The sequence below is a fragment of the Narcine bancroftii genome, chromosome 5 (genome assembly GCF_036971445.1).
Source record: "Narcine bancroftii isolate sNarBan1 chromosome 5, sNarBan1.hap1, whole genome shotgun sequence".
Lineage (NCBI taxonomy): Eukaryota > Metazoa > Chordata > Chondrichthyes > Torpediniformes > Narcinidae > Narcine > Narcine bancroftii.
The window spans coordinates 78,160,451-78,179,829 of record NC_091473.1 but is presented as its reverse complement, the minus strand read 5'-3'; the positions used below and the strand labels follow the sequence as shown (position 1 = coordinate 78,179,829).

General features: G+C 41.2%; 1 protein-coding gene and 1 long non-coding RNA gene across 2 annotated transcripts in view; one reads left to right on the top strand and one right to left on the bottom strand.

Annotated features, from left to right (window-relative positions):
- The window catches only part of nr5a2 (nuclear receptor subfamily 5, group A, member 2), a 293,808-nt gene extending 292,038 nt beyond the window's left edge, over positions 1-1,770 (bottom strand). The window contains exon 1 of the mRNA XM_069937923.1: positions 1,428-1,770. The gene's annotated coding sequence lies outside the window, so the exon portion shown is untranslated. The remainder of the gene's footprint in view (positions 1-1,427) is intronic.
- LOC138763567 (uncharacterized) overlaps positions 522-19,379 on the top strand; it is a 55,141-nt gene continuing 36,283 nt past the window's right edge. Inside the window, exon 1 of the long non-coding RNA XR_011357659.1 lies at positions 522-1,570. This is a non-coding gene — a long non-coding RNA (uncharacterized lncRNA). The remainder of the gene's footprint in view (positions 1,571-19,379) is intronic.

The following is a 19,379-nucleotide window of genomic DNA, read 5'->3' as shown; positions in this document are numbered from 1 at the left end:
TTTCGTCAACTATTTATCGGCATATGCCCATTAAATTTCTTCCAGATTATGTGTCCACTTTCGCGAAAGACCGTTCCATAATGCACGGATCAATCGTGCCGTGATGTTACTTATTCACGGGGCGGCAAGCACCGAAACACCACGTTTAATTTAAGTTTCTTCCTCTTGATTTTCATCTCAATTGTCCATTTATTATTTACTCCCCTCACAATGACGCGGCTTCCAGGACCGAAGTGGCCACCGCTCGCTCCTTAGCCCTTTGGCATGGGGTCGCGACAGTGTCCTCCAGCTGGGACCACTGCCCGCTGAGCATTTCGGCGGTAAGCAAAGCTGACAAAAATCTCCACGGACATGTGCCAATAGTTTCATTTTATAACAGAATAAAATAAATATTGAAAGTTAAACCACAACTTAAAAATAAAGTATTGGCTCTTTCAGCCTTGATTTCCCCCCCTCCCCCCTTCTCTCTCTCTCTCTCTCACACACACACACACACACACACACGCGCGATGAACAGCAGCACGGTCTTGCGACAGAATATTTGGAGTTTATTCTGAATTCTATTTGAGTTGCAGAATCATCGCCCAGTTCCTGACAATTAGCAATACTTTCGACTGCAAAATTCGTTTAAACTCGTGAAGGTGCATTTGGCAACTGAAGGAACCCGAGGTAAAAACAAAATTTCTTTAGCACCGCCCAACATTCCTGAACACGCTAAGAGTGTCTTCCGGCAACATGTAAATTTCAACAGAACCAGGTAGAAATAATCGGGTTGTGACTGCGGAGCAAGGTGGCCGCAGGAGGGCGATCCTGTGGACCCGTGGAGCGATGGAGACCCCCATCCTGTTATGCACAGAGTGCCGCGCTTCCTCGGCACTGAAACAACGCATTCGCCTCTCGTTATTGGACGCATCGAGATCATTGCCATTTCTTTACAGGGTAACCTGAAACATTTCCAGCGTTTCCAGAGCATAATCTTCCTACATTCCCCGTGCAAAGTAAACCATTCCATCAATCTGGATATTTTGACTGCGCGTTTCTCTCCATAGAACTATGGGCCCGTAGCCACATGAAACAATGATCTTCTAGGCTCCAAATGGTGAGACCGAATGGCAAGGGAGAGACAATGGAATTAAAATATTGATATTCAAGAGAATTTAAATACTGTAATTAAACGCTGGGGAAGGAAAGGCTTGGATTTATCCTCTAAACGCCAGGTTTATTTGCAAAGTCTCCGAGTAAACTATCATTCTGAAGAAGGGCGCAGACGTTGGTTGCTTTTGAATGACTGAAGTTTCCCATCTTTGCGACCGGCTGATTTCTCTTTCCCCAGCGCACGCGATGCGTGAAATGCCACCCAGTTGGACCATGCTCAGGTGCCGACCGCTCTGAATGTCCTTCCCAGTCTGAAAATCAATCCTACTTACCAACACTCGTTAGGTCAGAGTTAAACGTCTGTGTGATGTTGGAGGGAGGGCACTGGACACCATTGGCTACCGATCTGTTCTTTAATGTTCAGCCTGAGACAACAACTGGCACGGAGTCGGCTTGCAAACTTCGCCGGCCTTGGGTGAGCACATACATTAGTAGTAACCTTCGCTGGAACTGCAATTGAAATATCATTCAAGATTTTGGGTGTATGCAATGCGTTTCCCTAGCTGGACTCTGGTCTGCTTCCACGATCAATGACCTGCAGTAAATCGTGCGCGCCATTCCAAAGAGGTTTCAGTCAGAAAGAGTGGAAAATTGGAGACCAGCTTCAGGCAAGACTTGGCCGCATGATACAGCGCAGGTTGATAAGACGGCCCAGTTATAAACTGACAAGCAAAAGAGATAAGAACGCTCTGCAGATAATGGCAGAGAAATTATTAACCAGAAGAACAGGAGTGGGAGATGTTTTAGGCCTTCAGCTCAATAGAAGGGATTAAGGTGCGGAGAGAGGGTTAAAAGATCACATTCAGTGATTAAGTACCTGACTCAACCATTCTGTAAACGTGGGCCTTGAGTTTCAGTATTTATGCCACTGGCACTAAGCTGGAGGCTGGGAACGTTTCCTTATTATAAACACTAGTCTGCTGACTAGTGCTGTTTACTTTAATAATCATCTTGCAAACGATGTTTGAAAATTGATGAACAATTTTTATCCAGATTGAAGTTGTACATAAAATAGCTCAGAAAGTATTGACCAGGGTAATGACACAAGAAAATAGTAAGAGGGCTAGGCCACTACAATTCAATATGCTCATGGCTGATCAAGACTGACCTCAACTCTGCTTCTGGCTGGTTCTATTCATTTTTAAATCTTTCAAATATTTATCTATTTCAAAAATGTATCTATCTCAACTTTAAAATATCTGGCCTCCACTATCATCAGGGCAGATAATTCTAAAGATTCACCATCCTCTGGAAGTGGGTGGCTCCTTCCTTATTTCATTGTTCCCTTGTTTGTGACCTTTGCACTTGTGAGAACATCGCAACATCTACCCTGTCAAACCTTTTTTTTGGATTTTGCATGCTTAGAGAAGGTTACTCCTTTTTCTTCTAAATGCCAAGGAATAATATGGAGCATTTCTGATAAAACAACCCTCTCATGCCAGGAATTAGTCTGGTGTATCTAATTTGGATTGTCTCCAAGGCTACTATCCTTACTTCGGTAATGGGGCCAAAAGTGTGCACTAAATTCTAGCTTCAGCAACAGTCTTTACAGTCCATTCATAAACTCCAAACAATTTTTTGCAATAAAAGCCTAAATATTGCCTGCCTTTTTAACCACTTTTTGGAGTTTTCTATTACCTTTTTTGTGATTCGTGCATTAAATTACCTCCATCCCTTCAAACTTCACTCATTTGCAGTGTCTTCACTTAAATAATAATCCTTTTTGATTCCTTTTACTGAAGTGCAATCCATCCTATCCTATTGCAGAATCACAACATGCTCTTCCAACTATTTTCATATAATCTACAAACCAGAAGATCCTACAGTTTGTTTTCTCCAAGTCATTAATGCAAATAGTAAACAACTGAGAGCCAAGAGCTAATGGGGTACTCCACCAGTTGCATTGCTCCAGCCTCAAAAGGACTAATTTATTCCAATTCATTGTTTTCTGCGTGACTTCCTGTTTTTAATCCATGCTAATATATTTCCTCCAATACCTTGGGTCACAAAAATTATTATAACCCATAAAGGAATATGGCCAGAAGTGAGGCAACTCGAGACATGGCTTCTTTTTAAATTCTCTGTTTCTAATTTCACTCAGCACCTGGGAGAATCTGAAGTGGCTGGGTGAGTGGGGCAAATCCTAAACTCAGGTGACATGCTTCTTCCTTGAATCTAGTCTTGGCCAAGCCATACGTGAAGGTTTTCATTCTTCTGTTGTCTGGGAAATCAATAAGATGAAGAAAATTCAATTTATTTGCATAATTTGGGCACAGTAAAAAATTTAAAAAAAGAATTATTCATTTTAAGTCCTAAATGCCACAGATTGGAAATATTTCCAGGCATTGACTCAGCTCCAGCCATATCGATGATCCAATACTCATTCACCAGGGCTCAGTTATACATTAAATGGTAAGTATACTTCCATTATTGTTCTGGAAAGGGAAAATGTTGCTACCCTTTAAAAATCAAGCACGTTACAAAGAATCATGACTAACTTAACCATACATTCTGTTTTGTTCCACTTGTTTCAGTATTGTTTAAATATTGTTTAAGTCCAGAGTTACATGCAATAATTTTTAATACTTATTTCAATTCTATAATTTTCCCAATATGTTGAAATGACAAATGTTGTCAATGTGTAGTAAAGTGTCTTATTGAATTGGTTAGCCCTCAGTGCTGTGAGCACACATATCTTAGATGTTCGGATAGTTAAAATACTTGCATATCCAGAACTTTAAAATCATGCTCTCATATAGTATAGAAAATCTCCTTTCGCCTTTTGTCTGAGTTTGTGAGGAAGGACGGGCAGGGAATGACGCATAAGTGTAGTTAGGGTTTTAAATGTGTCTATTTGAATGTTAGTATGAGGAATAATGGAGATGAACTTAGAGTATGGATCAGTACATGGAACTACGATGTGGTGGACATTACAGAGATGACTTGAGGAAGGGCAAGATTTGCTGATGCACGGAGAGGGTTTAGGTGTTTTAAAAGTAATAGGATGGGAGGTAAGAGAGGGGAGGGAGAATCTCATGGCTATAGAAAGGGAGGATGCTGCAGAGGAAGTGTCCACTGAGTCGGGGTGGGTGGAAGTAAGAAAATGGAGGGGAGCAATCACTGTACTGGCAGTAGTGTATAGACCTTCAAATAGCCCACAGGACACTGAGGAGGACACAAGCAGGCATTGGAAGGTACAGGAATTACAGGTTGTTGTTATAGAAGACTTCAACTTCCCTAATGTTGAGAGGCAAGAGGGATAGATGGGGCTGAATTCATCAGGTGTGTTCAAGAGGGTTCCTGACACAATATGTGGGCCAGCTAATGAAGGGAGAGGCCAAACTGGATATAAATCTGGCTAATGCACCTGGTCAGTGGTAGAGCTCTCAGTGGAGGAGCCCTAAAATCCCTGAGCTTTATCATATATGGATAAGGATAAAAGGAGACAAAATAGGAGATTGTTTACTTGGGGAACAGCTAATTATGATGGACTGAGGTATTTTGGAAGAACAAACCAGATGCCTAAGGCTGAGTACAGGTTAATGGTCAGTTACTAAAGAGTGTGGATGAACTGAGGGAGCTTGGGGTCTAAATTCATACAATTTTCAATGTTGGTACACAGGTTGATAGAATAGTTAAGTCCTATGGGATGTTGGGCTTCGTTAATAGGGGGATTGTGTTCAAGAGTCAAGAGCCCATATTGCAACTCTACAAATATCTAGTGAGACCACACTTAAAGTATTGTGTTCTGTTCTGCTCACCTCAATGTAGGAAGTATGTGGAAGCTAAGGAGAAGGTGTAGAGGAGATTTAGCAGGATGTTGCCTGGATTGGAAAATAAGTCTTATGAGGCATAGCAGAGCTGGGACTTTTCTCTGGGGAACATAGAAGGATGAGAGGAGTATAGAAGTGTATGAGAGGCATAGATAGGGTGGGCAGCCTGTGCTTTTTCCCTAGGGCAGGAATAGCAAACACCAGAGGACATGATTACTAAGTGAAGGGATGGAGGTTTAGAGAAGACATCAGGGGCAAGATTTTTATGCAGAGAGTTGTGGGTGTCTTGCCTTGCTGGGGATGGTGGTGGAGGCTGAAACATTAGGATAATTTAAAAGACTCTTGGACAGGATGTAAAAAAAATAGAGGGTTATGAGGTAGGGAGTATTTAGTACTTTTTTGAAGGAATATATGGGCCAGCACATCATCAAGGGCTGAAGGGTCTGAACTGTGCTGTAGTATTCTATGCTCTATGGTTCTTAACTTGCAACTATTATTTTTATCCAGCAATAAAAACCTAATATTATTTGTTTTCTCTGAAAAAATATTTCCCTTGACTTGCTATCTCAAAGATTATATATTTAAAGCTTATTCGTTTCACTCTGTCAGTATTTGTCCTGGGTTCTGCAACAAAAATAAATACATTTGAGGGACGCAATTTGGTCCTCAGCTTTCCTTACACAGGCCTCTCTGACACAATATTCAACACTAGCTCTTAAATGATTCAGAGTTATTTATTTTCTTTACACTCCTATCCAGAAAACTATAACAAATACTGTTAACTCCCAAAGGTTCTTCTTGACATTCTTACAAAACTTGCTCTTTATTCATTCACTTATTCTGCAGTCATGATCCAAGTTGAAATAATATTTAGGTTTTTAAAAAATTTTATATATCTCGATAAAACCTTTGCTATTTTACCTTCTTTCAGAGCTGAAATAAGTGTATTTTTCTTTCATTTCACAATTTGCTGACTCAAAGGCTATTAATTAACACCATGACAGACTATCACAATTATATTTAATGTATATTTGATTATACTTAAACTTATTTTTCAGAAGAGTTTTCAATTTGTTTGCATGATGAGATTTTCCTTCCTGCAGATGAAATACTGCAAATCCTGGAATCTGGAACAAAAACCCAATCTGGTTGAAGAACTCAGAGGGTCGAGCAGCATTAATTGGGGGGAAAAAATAGTTAATGTTTTTGGCTGGAATCCTTCATTAACGGTTGAAGGGTTCTGGCACAAAACATTAAGAATTCTTTTTCTCCCAACTGATGCTACTTGATCTGATTGGTTCTTCCAGCGGAATGCATTTTGCTTGATATTCCTTGCTGTTTTCCACCTTTCTAATGAAGGCCAAACATGCATTTCTATCCAGTTCTGGACATCATACCCTAGAAACAACTTTAAATATTTGAAGAGATACAGAGGAAATTAATGGATTGGTATCACTAATGCTGGGCTTCAGTTCTGTGGAGACACAACAGAAGCTGTGAGTGTTACCGTTAGAGCAGGGAACAATCAACAGAAAATAGAGGGAAAATTCTGAAGAAAAACTGTGATAGAGTAAATGTCTGGGCAATGCATGTCGATTTCAATATAACTGTGTGTTAGAGAGAATTAACAATATTTAATGGATCCCCATAATTCCTGAATGATCCCCATATGATGTCTTTTTATAAATTTAGACCAGTGGGTCTCAACCTTTTTCTTTCCATTCACATACCACTTTAAGCAATCCCTTACTAATCACAGAGCACCTATGGCATAGGGAATACTTAGTGATATGTGAGTGGAAAGAAAAAGGCTGAGAACCACTTATTAGACATACAGCATGGTGACAGGCTCTTTCAGCTCATGAACTCGTGCCACCCAATTGACAAACAACCCCCACTACATTTTTTGAAAGGTAGGAGCAAACTGGAGTTCCCGGGAAAAACCCTCAGAGACAGAGGGAGAACTCCTTACAGTCAGCACGGGATAAGAACCCCGGTCTCGATCGCTGGTGCTGTAAAGGTGTTGCGCTAACTGCTACACCAACTGCACCCTTGTTTGGTGCAGATTGATCTTTCCTTTCATTGCAATCCTATTCTCTGTAAATTGTTCTCTTTACATAGATAATCTGTGGTCTGTTTGCAGAAGAACCCTTCTCACGATGCGAGTTTTTTTTTGTGACAAATAAAGAATCTTGAGCAAAAGTCTTTATCAAGAGAACCAGGATGAAATGTTGACCATTCATTTTCTCCCACTGATGCCTGCTTGACCTGCTGAGTTCCTTCTGTGGGTTTTTTTTCAAACAATATGAAATATCATAAAGGAAAAATAGTAGAGAAAAGCTGTGATGGTGATAATCTGGTCTGTAGCAATGGAGGTCAGAATCAAACTGGAATCACTGGAGCTGTGAAAGAATTGCACTTTAAAGCATTCAGTAATCAAAGCTACCAAGGCTAAACTAAATAGTACACATTGTCATATTCTTCCATTGAAAGAAATTGCTGAAATTCATTTCAGACGTATCTTTTCAGGGTTCTATTAATTGTATTTAATGAAGTAATATCAGGATTTGCAATTCAGCTTTGTGAGATCCTTTTCAAAACCACTTCGTTTTTTTTATATTTCCCCGCTACCTGGTGACCAGAATTGAATGGCATACCAAAACTCCCGAGGAACAAACAAAAACTAGTTTGTTCACGGTGTCTTTATAAATAGCCATTTCTGGAACATTATGAAATAAAACTGGATACATTTAGTTCGTCAAAGACAGTTCAAGGTACCTTTTAAAGGATGAAAAATCTGGAGGTTTAGAGCAAGGAATTCTAGAATTCGACATATCACCATTTGAAAGCTTAGCTAATTAGACAATTAAAATTAATGATATTCAAGAGGCAAGAATTGGGAAGAGGTGCAGTATCCGAGAGGGGCTGTGGACTGAATGAAATTATAAAGAAACAGCGGGTGAAAACTTCAGAGATGGAAAAAAGAGGTTTAAAATGAGTGTGCTGGGAGCTGTTGTGGAGCTGTTGTGGATCAAGGAGTTCAGTGAAAGTGGAACAACAGTGTGGCTCAAGTATTTATAGTGTGGAAGGTCTTGTCAGAAAAGCAATGGATTAATTTCATTGAGAGTTGAAGATGCAATGGGTGAGGTGGAGGCAGATTTGGGCTGATGTTGGGTATATAGAATCAGAATCAATATTTATTGTCATGAACAGGTCATGAAATTCAGTGTTTTGCACCAACATCAAGGTGCAAACATACATATTATAACCATCTTACAACATTACTATAAAAATATAAAATAAAACAATAATAACAAAAATAGTGCAAGAAAAGTAAGGCAATGTCTGTGGTTCATTGATCATTCAGGAATCTGATGGCAGCGGGGATGAAGCTGTCCTTCTGCGGGTGCTCGTCTTTAGGCTCCTGTACTTTTTTCATGACGGTAGCAGAGTGGAGGGCATGGCCTGGGTGGTGGGGGGTCTTTGAGGATAAAGGCTGCTTTTTTAAGACACTGCCTCATGTAGATGTCCTTGATGGAGTGAAGTCTGGTGCCTGTGATGTCACAGGCGGAGTTAACAACTCTCTGGAGTTTATTCTTGTCCTGAGAGTTGGCACCTCCACACCAGGCAGTGATGCAACCAGCTAGAATGCTGTCCATGGCCCACCTGTAGAAGTTTATGAGGGTCTTCGGTGACATACAGATCTGCCTCAGACACCTCACAAAGTATAGCCGCTGGTGAGCCTTCTTTGTGAATGCATATATGTGGAGGGTGCAGGACAGATCCTTGGAGATATTGACACTTTCTGCCCATCGTCAGAATTAATCATCAGAAATGGGTAGTTCTGATGGTGTACAGAAAACTCCTTCAGTTTAAAACACAAGAGTAAATTATGAATATGGTGTTTGGTTTCAGACAGTTGCTGGGCAGAAAGGAATGCAGTTAGCGGCCAGGGAACAAAATGTGTGGTATAAAGACAATGGCTTGGGTTATTCCAATATTTAGTTGGAATTCCTATTAGTTATTAGACAATAGGGACTGAGTGAGAAAGAAACTCCTGCAGCTGATTATCTATTTACTGCTGAACAGTCAAGAAACTAATCAGAATGGACAATCCCAGAAAGCACGGCAAAATTATGGTTGAGGGAGGTGAAAGAGCATCTGCATGACTGCTTTGAATCAGTGGATTGGAACATATTCAAGAACTCATCTATAGACGTGAATGAATATGCAACAGGTGTCAGTGACTTCATCAAGACCTGTGTGGATGAGTGTGTGCCCATGAGCACATACTGGGTGTTCCCCAACCAGAAGCCCAGGATAAATCAGAGAATTTTCAACCTGCTAATAGTGAGATCAAGGGTGTTTAAGGGCAGGGATCAGGATCTTTACAAGAAGACCAGGTGCGACCTGTGGAAGACCATCTCTGAAGCAAAGTGACATTTCCATACGAAGCTAGAAACAGAGACAGATCCAAGCCAGCTATGGCAGGGAATGCAGGCCATTACAGCCTATAAAACGAGGGTGAACAGTATAGATGACTGTAATTATGACCCAATGAGCTGACCACCTTCTATGCCTGATTTGAGAAGAGTACCTACTAGAAACCCTGATAAAGGCTGAGAACCATGTGATATGTCTCTGAGGGTGATGTCAGAACATCATTCAAGAGGCTGAACCCTTGCAAGGCATCAAACCCTGACAGCGCACCTGGCAGTGTCTGAAAATCTGTGCCAACCAACTAGCCAGAGTGTTCACGGAGATTTTCAACATCTTGTTGCTGCAGTCAGAGGTTCCCATTTGCTTCAAAAGGGCATCAATCATCTTGGTACCCAAGAAGAATAGTGTGAGATGCCTCAACAACTACTGTACTGTGATAAAAAATAATTTGAGAGGCTGGTCATAGCAAAGATCGGGACTGCTGCAATTTGCCTTTCGTCACAATCGCACCACAGCAGATTCAATATCGTTGGCTCTCCACTCAGCTTTGGGCCACCTCGAAAACAGCAATTCATACATACAGCTGCTCTTCATCGACTATAGCTCAGCCTTCAATACCTTTATTCTCTCAGTGCTGGTCAAGATGCTACAAGCTGTAAGGCTCTGTACCCACCTCTGCAATTGGATCTTTGACTTTCTCATTGGAGGACCACAGTTAGAATTAATTGGAAGCATCGTCTCCTCCTCACTAATCATCAACACAGGCACACCCCAAGGATGTAGGCTTAGACCACTGCTCAACTCATTATACACCCATGACTGTATAACCAGGCACAATTCCAATGCTATCTATAAGTTTGCTGATGACATCACAGTTATTAACAGAATGACAAACAGCATTGAGGAAGTGTACAGGAGGGAGATAGATCAGCTTGTTGAATGGTGTAACGACAACAACCTTGCACAAAACATCATGAATTATGTCATCAACACCCTTTATGAATAAATTCTGATTTTGATTCTGATTCTGAGCAAGATTTGGTAGAAAAGCCATTGGAAGACATTCTGACAAATTGTAATGACTTCAAGGAGGATAAGGAAGCAAAGTTACTTTGGGCACCATCACAAAGGATTTACTGTTACTTGTGTTCTTTCGAAGGTCCACTTCAGATTTGTGGTACAAGTTGTCCATTGCTGCTATAAAACAACTTGATCCCAGAAGTGTCCAATTGACTGGATCTCTTTCCGACTTCACTCCTGCCAGGAGAAGAGTTTTCATTGAGTAGGAATGAATTCTATTTCTCATTTCAGTTTCCCATGTTTTGTAACTATTGGTGTATGTTTCATCATACTTTCACTTACTTGCAAATACTTCCTCTTTAGCAGGGCGGGATTAAGGCCAACTGATGTCCTCAACCCTTCCATTGTTTAGCTGTCAAGACATTAAGACTCAATAAGTGCTGAATGCGAAATAATAGATACAAAATTCAGTTTTCTTCAAGGCCAGACCCCAACCTATATTAAACCTGTATGTACATGTTTCCTTTAATTTATTGTGGAGGCCCCTTTTTTGTGGGTCCCTCATTCAGCTGTACCATGGTAAATCCAGAACTGGAAAAAGCTCCATGGTTCCCCTTTCCCTTGGTGTTTTAAGCATGTACATATTTTACTTAATGTTAATCTAGGCCTGCTCTTTAGATATTGCTCTGGTTTTCGGAATACAATCTCATCCATAATTTAGTACCTAGCCAATCATCAATCACCTTGCATTGTGTTTCTGAAACCCATTCCATCACTCGTAGATTTACGTGTGGTCCCTTTATGAAGACAAAGAATTGGTAAAACAACAAACATTCATGGAGAGAGAAGCCATGGACCATGTAGGAAAGGAAGGGGGGTGGGGAGAGAGAGGAGAGACAGAGACAGAGAGCATTAATAACTATAGGATAAGGTAAAAAAGTTACCTTGATGAAGGTCTCATACCCAAAATTTCAGTTATGTATCTTTATCTTTACTATATAAAGTACACTGTTTGACTTGCTGAGTTTTTCCAGCATTGTCTTTTTACTTAGGTAAAGAAAAGATGGAAACAGTGGATGGGGCTGGGCATTACCTAAAATTAGAAAAATCAATGTAAAATCAAGGCTATTATTTTTGGTGCTGGAGCTCACCAAAAATGGCAACCTAGCCTTGGTGGCCACCATGTTGTATTTGGCATTGCATAATTGAGAGCGAACAGTAGGTCAAGGAAGGAGGACAACCAGTCATAGAAGAAACAGGTTCCTTGTATGTCCAGAATAGTGCTCATTGTCGGGGTGGGGGGGGGGGGTGGGGGTTGGAGAGGGTGAACAGCCACCCCATGAGGTGCCAGAGCAGCCCCATTAGATGCTGGAGTGGCACTCCGGTGAGCTCTGGCAGCACTGCACTGCACTGCACCCCTGATGCTGTTAGGTTTAAGGCTGTCCATGAGGAATATGATGTGTTGTTCCTCAAGTTTACATTTAAGTTCACCCTGACCATGGATGAGGCCAAGGATGGATGTGTTGTTGCTGTCGGAATGATTGAGGGACTACAGGAAACTCAAGTTTAGATCCACAAAAAAATCATAGGGATTTAATCCATAGGGAGGAGGCCACTCTGGGGAAAAACCATAGATTAAGTTGGACGATGTGCATCTCGAAGGTCTGTTCATTGGCATCACTAGGGTCGGTTTCACCCAGTCCGGTAACTCATGGTATCAACACCCCCTCCCACCCTCCCCCATCAAGGACTTCCTCCCGTACCAGACCATACAGAATCCTTAGTAATGTTTCTTGTATTAATGTTACTTATATATTATAATTTCCATGTATCATTGAATGTAATGGGAATAGTAGTAAAATTAAAATTACACCTTTAAATAACAATATCATACAACCAGCCTAAATGCATTTATATTTACATAGTTTCATGTGATTAAAGTAAAAATTCGGTAAGAAAACAATGGAACTTGAAATAAAAACATTTAAGAACTGGATTAAAATTATGTTGATTTTAACATTAAACTTTATTGTTACATGAGATACATAAATGGATTAGGTTTGAATAATCAATAATGGCCCAAATAATGTAGACAAATGCTTAGATTACCTGAATACTAACAACAAAATTGTTTTGTAAAATGTTTCTACATTAAATTACATTATTAGAATTACATTACAGGAAGACCACAGAGCCCACCTCACTGACAAAAGACAAAGGAGGAAAAACCCAACACCCAACCCCAACCAACCAATTTTCCCCTGCAACCGCTGCAACCGTGTCTGCCTGTCCCGCATCGGACTTATCAGCCACAAACGAGCCTGCAGCTGACGTGGACATTTACCCCCTCCTTAAATCTTCATCCGCGAAGCCAAGCCAAAGAAAGAAAGATATGTATATACGTGTGTATGTATATACGTGTGTATGTATATACGTGTGTATGTATATACGTGTGAATGTATATACGTGTGTATGTATATACGTGTGTATGTGTGTGTGTGTATCGTGTTATATGGCGAGCTCTCCACTGGCCACTGAGACAGAGGTGCACCAAAGAAGAGGTACAAAGACTGCCTAAAGAAATCTCTTGGTGCCTGCCATATCGCCTCAAACCGTGCATCTTGGCGCCTCACAGTTCGGCGGGCAGCAACCTCCTTTGAAGAAGACCGCAGAGCCCACCTCACTGACAAAAGACAAAGGAGGAAAAACCCAACACCCAACCCCAACCAACAAATTTTCCCCTGCAACTGCTGCAACCGTGTCTGCCTGTCCCGCATCGGACTTGTCAGCCACAAACGAGCCTGCAGCTGACGTGGACATTACCCCTCCATAAATCTTCGTCCGCGAAGCCAAGCCAAAGAAGAAAGAAAAGAAGAGAGAAGAAGAAAAGAGTTACAACAGAAGTATATGGGCAAAGCCTTTTTTGATTTTTCTCCTTCTTTTCCTTTAGTTACTACTTCTTCTCAAAAAAGTTGTTGATAAATGTTCATAAATGCTAATCACCACAATATTTTAGCTAAAACACCAGAAAATTTGACAAAAGCAGCGACTATAAAAGCAGCAGCAACAACGAAAAACAACCGCACATATTTGTAGCTTTTGGAGACGAAACCATATGATTCAAAGTATTATTGGGGAGTAATGCCAGCACTGACCGGAGCACATTAGATGTTTCAAAAAGTTTTTAAAAATTAGCATTGAGTTTTAGCCTTGCAAGTATATTGATACATAAGCTGGGCTTACGAAAAATGGGTTTTTTTGTTAGTATTAACTACAGGGATATTTTTTATAAAAATAACAAATTTATAGACAGTCATTTGGTATCACCCCCCCCCCCCCCCACCCCCACCCCCTCCTTCTGATTGTGGGATTGGGACACCGAGGAACAGATGCGCAGGCAGATTTTGGAATGGCGTGTAAATTACAGGCGTCGTTGTGGGTGATTTCAACTTCCCTAATATTGACTGGCACCTCCTTACTGCAAGAGGGAGAGATGGGGCTGGAAGATTCCTGACCCAACATATGGACCAGCCGATGAAAGTAGAGGCCATACAGGAACTAATTCTGAGTAATGAACCTGGTCAGGTGGTGGACCTCTTGGTGAGGGAGCATTTTGGTGAGAGTGACCACAACTCCCTGAGCTTTAGCATAGCCACAGAAAAAGATAAAAGCAGACAAAATGAGAAAGTGTTTAATTGGGGAAGGGCTAATTAAGATGGGATGAGGCAGGAACCAGTGAGAGTAAAATGGAAACAGATGTTCATGAGTGAAAGCTCAAAACAAATGTGGAGTAAGTTTAGGAACTACTTGTTATGGTTGCAGGATAGGTTTGTCCCACTGGGACAAGGAAAAGATGGTAGGAAAAGGGAACTATGGTTGATGTAACTATGGTGAGGCAGCCAGTCAAGAGGAAGAAGGAAGCATTTATTAGATATAGGAAGCAAGAAACAGGAAGGGCTCATGAGAAATAGATGGTAACCAGGAAGCAGCTTAAGAAAGGATTTAGGAGTGCTTGAAAGGGTCATGAGAAGGCCTCGGCATGTAGGCTTAAGGAGAGTCCAAAGGCGTTCTATGAATATGTGAAGGACAGTAGCATGATGAGAATGAAGGTGGGGCCACTAAAGGATGAAGGAGGCAACATGTGCCTGGAGGCAGAGGAGGTTGGGGAGGTCATAAATGAATACTTTGCTTCAGTATTCACAAGAGAAAAGGACTTTGATCAGAGTGAGGTTGGAATAGAACTGGCTTATGTGCTGGACAGTCTTGAGATTAAGGAAGAGGAAGTGTTGGATCTTAAAAACATTAAGATTGATAAGTCTCAGGGCCAGATGCAACATATCTCAGTTTTCTGTGTGAACTGAAGGAAGAGATAGCTGGGGCTGTAGCTCTGATGTTTGAGTCCTCTTTGGTTGCAGGAGAGGTGCCGTAGGGTTGGAGAATGAAAAATATAGTCCCCTTGTTTAAAAAAGGTAATAGATAGAATTCTGGCAATTATTGATCAGAGAATCTTATTTCAGAAGTGTGCAAACTATTGAAGAAGTTCTTAAGGATAGGATCTATGAGCATTTAGAGAAGCACAGTCTACTCAAAGATAGTCAGCATAGATTTATGAAGGGAAGTCATGCCTCATGAGCTTAATTGAGTTTTTTGAGATGTAACAGAAAAAATTAATGAGGGTAAGGTGGTAGATGTAGTCTACATGGATTTTAGTAAAGGATTTGACAAGGTCCCCCATGAGACACATGTTCAGAAAGTCTTGAGACATGGGATCCATGGAATCTTGGGTGTGTGGCTTGCAGGTAGAAGTGGTAGTGGAAGGAAAGTATTCTTCCTGGAGATCGGTAACTAGTGGAGTACCACAAGGATCTGTTCTGGGACCCCTGATTTTCATAAATGACCTGGATGAAGAGGTGGATGGGTCAGTAAGTTTACGGGTGATACAAAGGTTGGAGTTGTGGATGGAGTTGAAGGTTGCTGAAGGTTACAAAAGGATATGGACAGAATGCAGAGTTGGGCAGAATAGTGGGAGAGAATTCAATCCAGGCAAGTGTGAGGTGATGCATTTTGGAAGGACAAATCAGAAGGTTGAGTACAGGATTAATGGTCAGTTACTTAAGAGTGTGGATGAGCGGAGGGACCTTCAAGGTCACCACATGGGTTGATAGGATAGTCAAGAAGGCCTGTGGGATGCTGGGCTTCATTAATAGGGGGATTAAGTTCAAGAGGAGGTAGGTTATGTTGCAACTCTACAAATCTAGTGAGACCACATGGAGTATTGTGTTCAGTTCTGGACACGTCATTACAGGAAGTATGTGGAATCTACGGAGAGGGTGCAGATGTGATTTACCTGGATTGGAAAATAAGTCTTATGAGGCAAGGATGGCAGAACTGTGACTTTTCTCTTGTGTGCATAGAAGGATGAGAGGAGACTTGATAGAGGTCTACAAGATTATGAGAGGTATAGATAGGGTAGACAGTCAATGGCAGTTTCCCAGGGCAGGAATAGCAAACACCAGAGCATATGAGTATAAAGTAAAGGGAGGGAAGTTTAGGGAGGATATCAGGAGTAATTTTTTTTTATGCAGAGAGTTATGGGTGCCTGAAATGCCTTGCCAGGGACGGTGGTGGAGGCTGAAATATAAGGGGTATTTAAGAGACTCCTAGACGGGCACCTGATGGAAGTAAAATAGAGGATTATGGGGTAGGGAGGGTTTAGTTTTTATTTAAAGGAATATATGTGTTGGCACATTATCGTGGGCCAAAGGGCCTGTACTGTGCTGTAGTGCTCTATGTTCTATTAAACTAATGGTTTTCAACCTTTTTCTTTCCACTTACATAACATTTTAAGTACAGGTACACAATCCTTTATCCAGAACCCTTGGGGAACAGAGTGTTCTGAATTTTGGATTTTTCCACATTTCGGAAAGCCAAATTTAAGCCCACTCGAATTGTGCTGCCGTATCCACCCCCACCCTCTTCCGGTCTCCCCACCCCCACCCTCTTCCGGTCTCCCCACCCCCACCCTCTTCCGGTCTCCGCTCCCCCCCCCGCCCACCCGACTCACACTGCCGGTCTCTCACACATCCGAATTGTGCTGCTGGTCTCTCCCCCTCACCCGCCCGACTCGCGCTGCCATCTCTCTCCCCACTTGCTGGTTTTTGGAGCTTTCCGGATTTTAGATGTCCGGATGAAGGATTGTGTACCTGTAATCCCTATTTCATCAGTGCTCTGTGATTAGTAAGGGATTGCTTAAGGTGGTTTGTGAGTGGGAAGGGAAGGTTGAGGATTACTGCTTTGTTGTTACTGAGATATTTTGCTTGAGAAAAATTGTCATTGGCCCATTTCCTTTGGAGTTATGAAACCATGCATATAATGAGTCAATTAGGTATGATTAAAACAGTGGTTTTCAAACCTTTTACTTTACCACTCACATACCACCTTAAGCAATTCCTCACTAATCACAAGACACTTATAGCCTAGGGATTGCTTAAGGTGGAATTTGAGTTTAGGAGGCAGTTTGAAAACCACTGGACAAGACAAAGGACATGCAATGGATGTTGTATATTTGGAATTTCAAAAGGGCTTTGACAAGATGCTTCATATGAAGCTGCTTCATAATTTGAGAGCCCATGAAATTACAGAAAGAATACTAGGATAGGTAGAGGATTGGCTGGTCGACAGGAAACAGAATGGGAATAAAGGGATGCTATTCTGGTTGGCTACTGGTTACCAGTGGTGTTTTGCAGAGGTCAGTATTGGTGCCACTTTTTTACATTGTATGTTACGGATTTGGATTGCGGAATAAGTGGCTTCGTGGCTAAGTTTATGGGTGATACAAAGAGGTAGAGGGGAAAGTAGTGATGAGGAAATGGAGAGGCTGTAGACAGAGTTGGATAGATTAGGAGAATGGGCAGAGAAATGGTAAATGAAATACATTGTTGGAAAGTACATGGTCATGGACTTTGGTAGAGGGAATAAAAGGACAGGCTATTATTTGGACAGGTAGAAAACTCAAAATTCGGAGGTGCAAATAAATCTGGGAGTGCTCATGCAGAATGCCTTAAAGGTTAACCTCCAGGATGAAACAGTGGTGAAGAAGGCAAATGCAATGTCGATATTCATATCTAGAGGAATAGGATATAAGAGCAGGGATGTGATGTTGAGGCTTTATAAGGCATTGGCAAGGTCTCACTTGGAGTACAGGGTGCAGTTTGTGCTCTTTATTTAAGAAAGGGTTTATTGGCATTGGAGAGGGTTCAGAGAAGATTTACAAGAATGATTCCTGGAATGAAGGAATTAGAAAATGAGAAATGTTTGACTGGTCTTGGATTGAAGAGTGAGGGGCACCTCATATTTGAATGTTGAAAGTCCTGGACAGAATAGATGTGCAAAGTTGATTTCTATGGAGACAAGGACAGAATGCAACAACAGGAATTTCTTGAGCCAGAAAGGAGTGAATCTCTGGAATTTGTTGCCATGGGTGGCTGTGGAAGCCAGGTTGTTAAGGCAGAGATTGATAGCTATTTGAATGGTCAAGGTATCAAAGGTTATGACAAAAAGGAAGGTGAGACGGGCTGAGAATGGATCAGCTCATGATAGAAAAACGGAGCGGTCTCAACCGGCTAAATGACCTACTTCTGATCCTATATCTCATGGTCTTATGTGCATCTCTCAGTGATCCTCCTTTGGAACTGCATGTTAAGTAAGTCTTCTAAATCTTTTTTTTTTGTGGTATCATTTTCAATAAGCCTTTTAAAATTGAAAATTAGCAAAAGCTCCTTCTACAGTGTATTAAATAGTCAAACATATTTTATGTGCAGTTGTTAAAATGCTGCAGCAGTATTTCTTCTGTCTTTGAGATATTCTTTTACTTCTGTCATTAATATCCACAAATTATTTTGAGGTTCTTCCCTGCTTTTCTCTTTCCACCATAGCTTAAATGATAAAAGTTCAAGTGGACTCATGATCTATTATCACTTTACTCAGTGTATAAAGATCTAAACTTTCAGGTCTTTCCTTTTATAATTCCCTCTCAAATACTGCTCCAAATCCACCTTTTGGTTCTCTGATGCACCACAGTCAGTGGCTGAACAACTAGTAATGATGAGGCAGAATACAAGAAGGAGACAAGCACAATCAGTAAAATAAAGAAGTTGATTATTGACTTCAGGAGGTGGGGCATAGTTCACTCCCCTCTTCACATCAATGGCAGTGAAGAAGAGACAGTAGACATTTTCAAGTTCTTGGGAGGAACCATTTCCAGACATCTTACCTGGACCAACCAGATTGATGCAAAAAGTACACCTATGCTCAAATTCCTAGAAAGTTTGGCATATTCCAGGCATCCCTTATAAATGTCTGCAGGAGTACCACTGAAAGCATCCTACCTGGATGTATCACAGTGTGGTGAGATAGCTGCCTTGACCAAGGTTTGAAGAAATTGGAGGAGGTGGTGCATACAGCTCAGAACATCATGCAAAACTTCCTCCACTCCATTAACTCCATCTCTCATCCCCTCACAAAGACAACCAAAGTACTGGAGGACCCATCCCACTCTGGCCACACTCCCTTCCCTTTCCTCTCATCATGCTCAAGGTTCAAGGGTGTCCAACAACACACCACAGGTTTGATGACTGTTTCTTGCCCACAGCCATCAGGCTCCTGAATGAACTACACAACACTGATAGCATGCTGTCCTTGCAATGAACTAATTGATCTTTTCACTGCCACACTATAGTTTGTAATTGTGCTATTGATTTTCTATTTTCTATGGCTGTATGCATTTAGGCTGCAAAAGAACTCGCCTCTCTGTCTACACTGTAGATAATGTAACAACAAACTTGAACTGTTTTCAAGGTTAGGATTGTACTGTGCTCCATCTAATGGACCAGCCTGGAAAAAGTGAAAGTGACCTATAATAAGATTGCTTTACTGCCATTACAAAAAAATACACAAAATTTATTTACCTCTGTTTGCCTGTAAAGGCACACA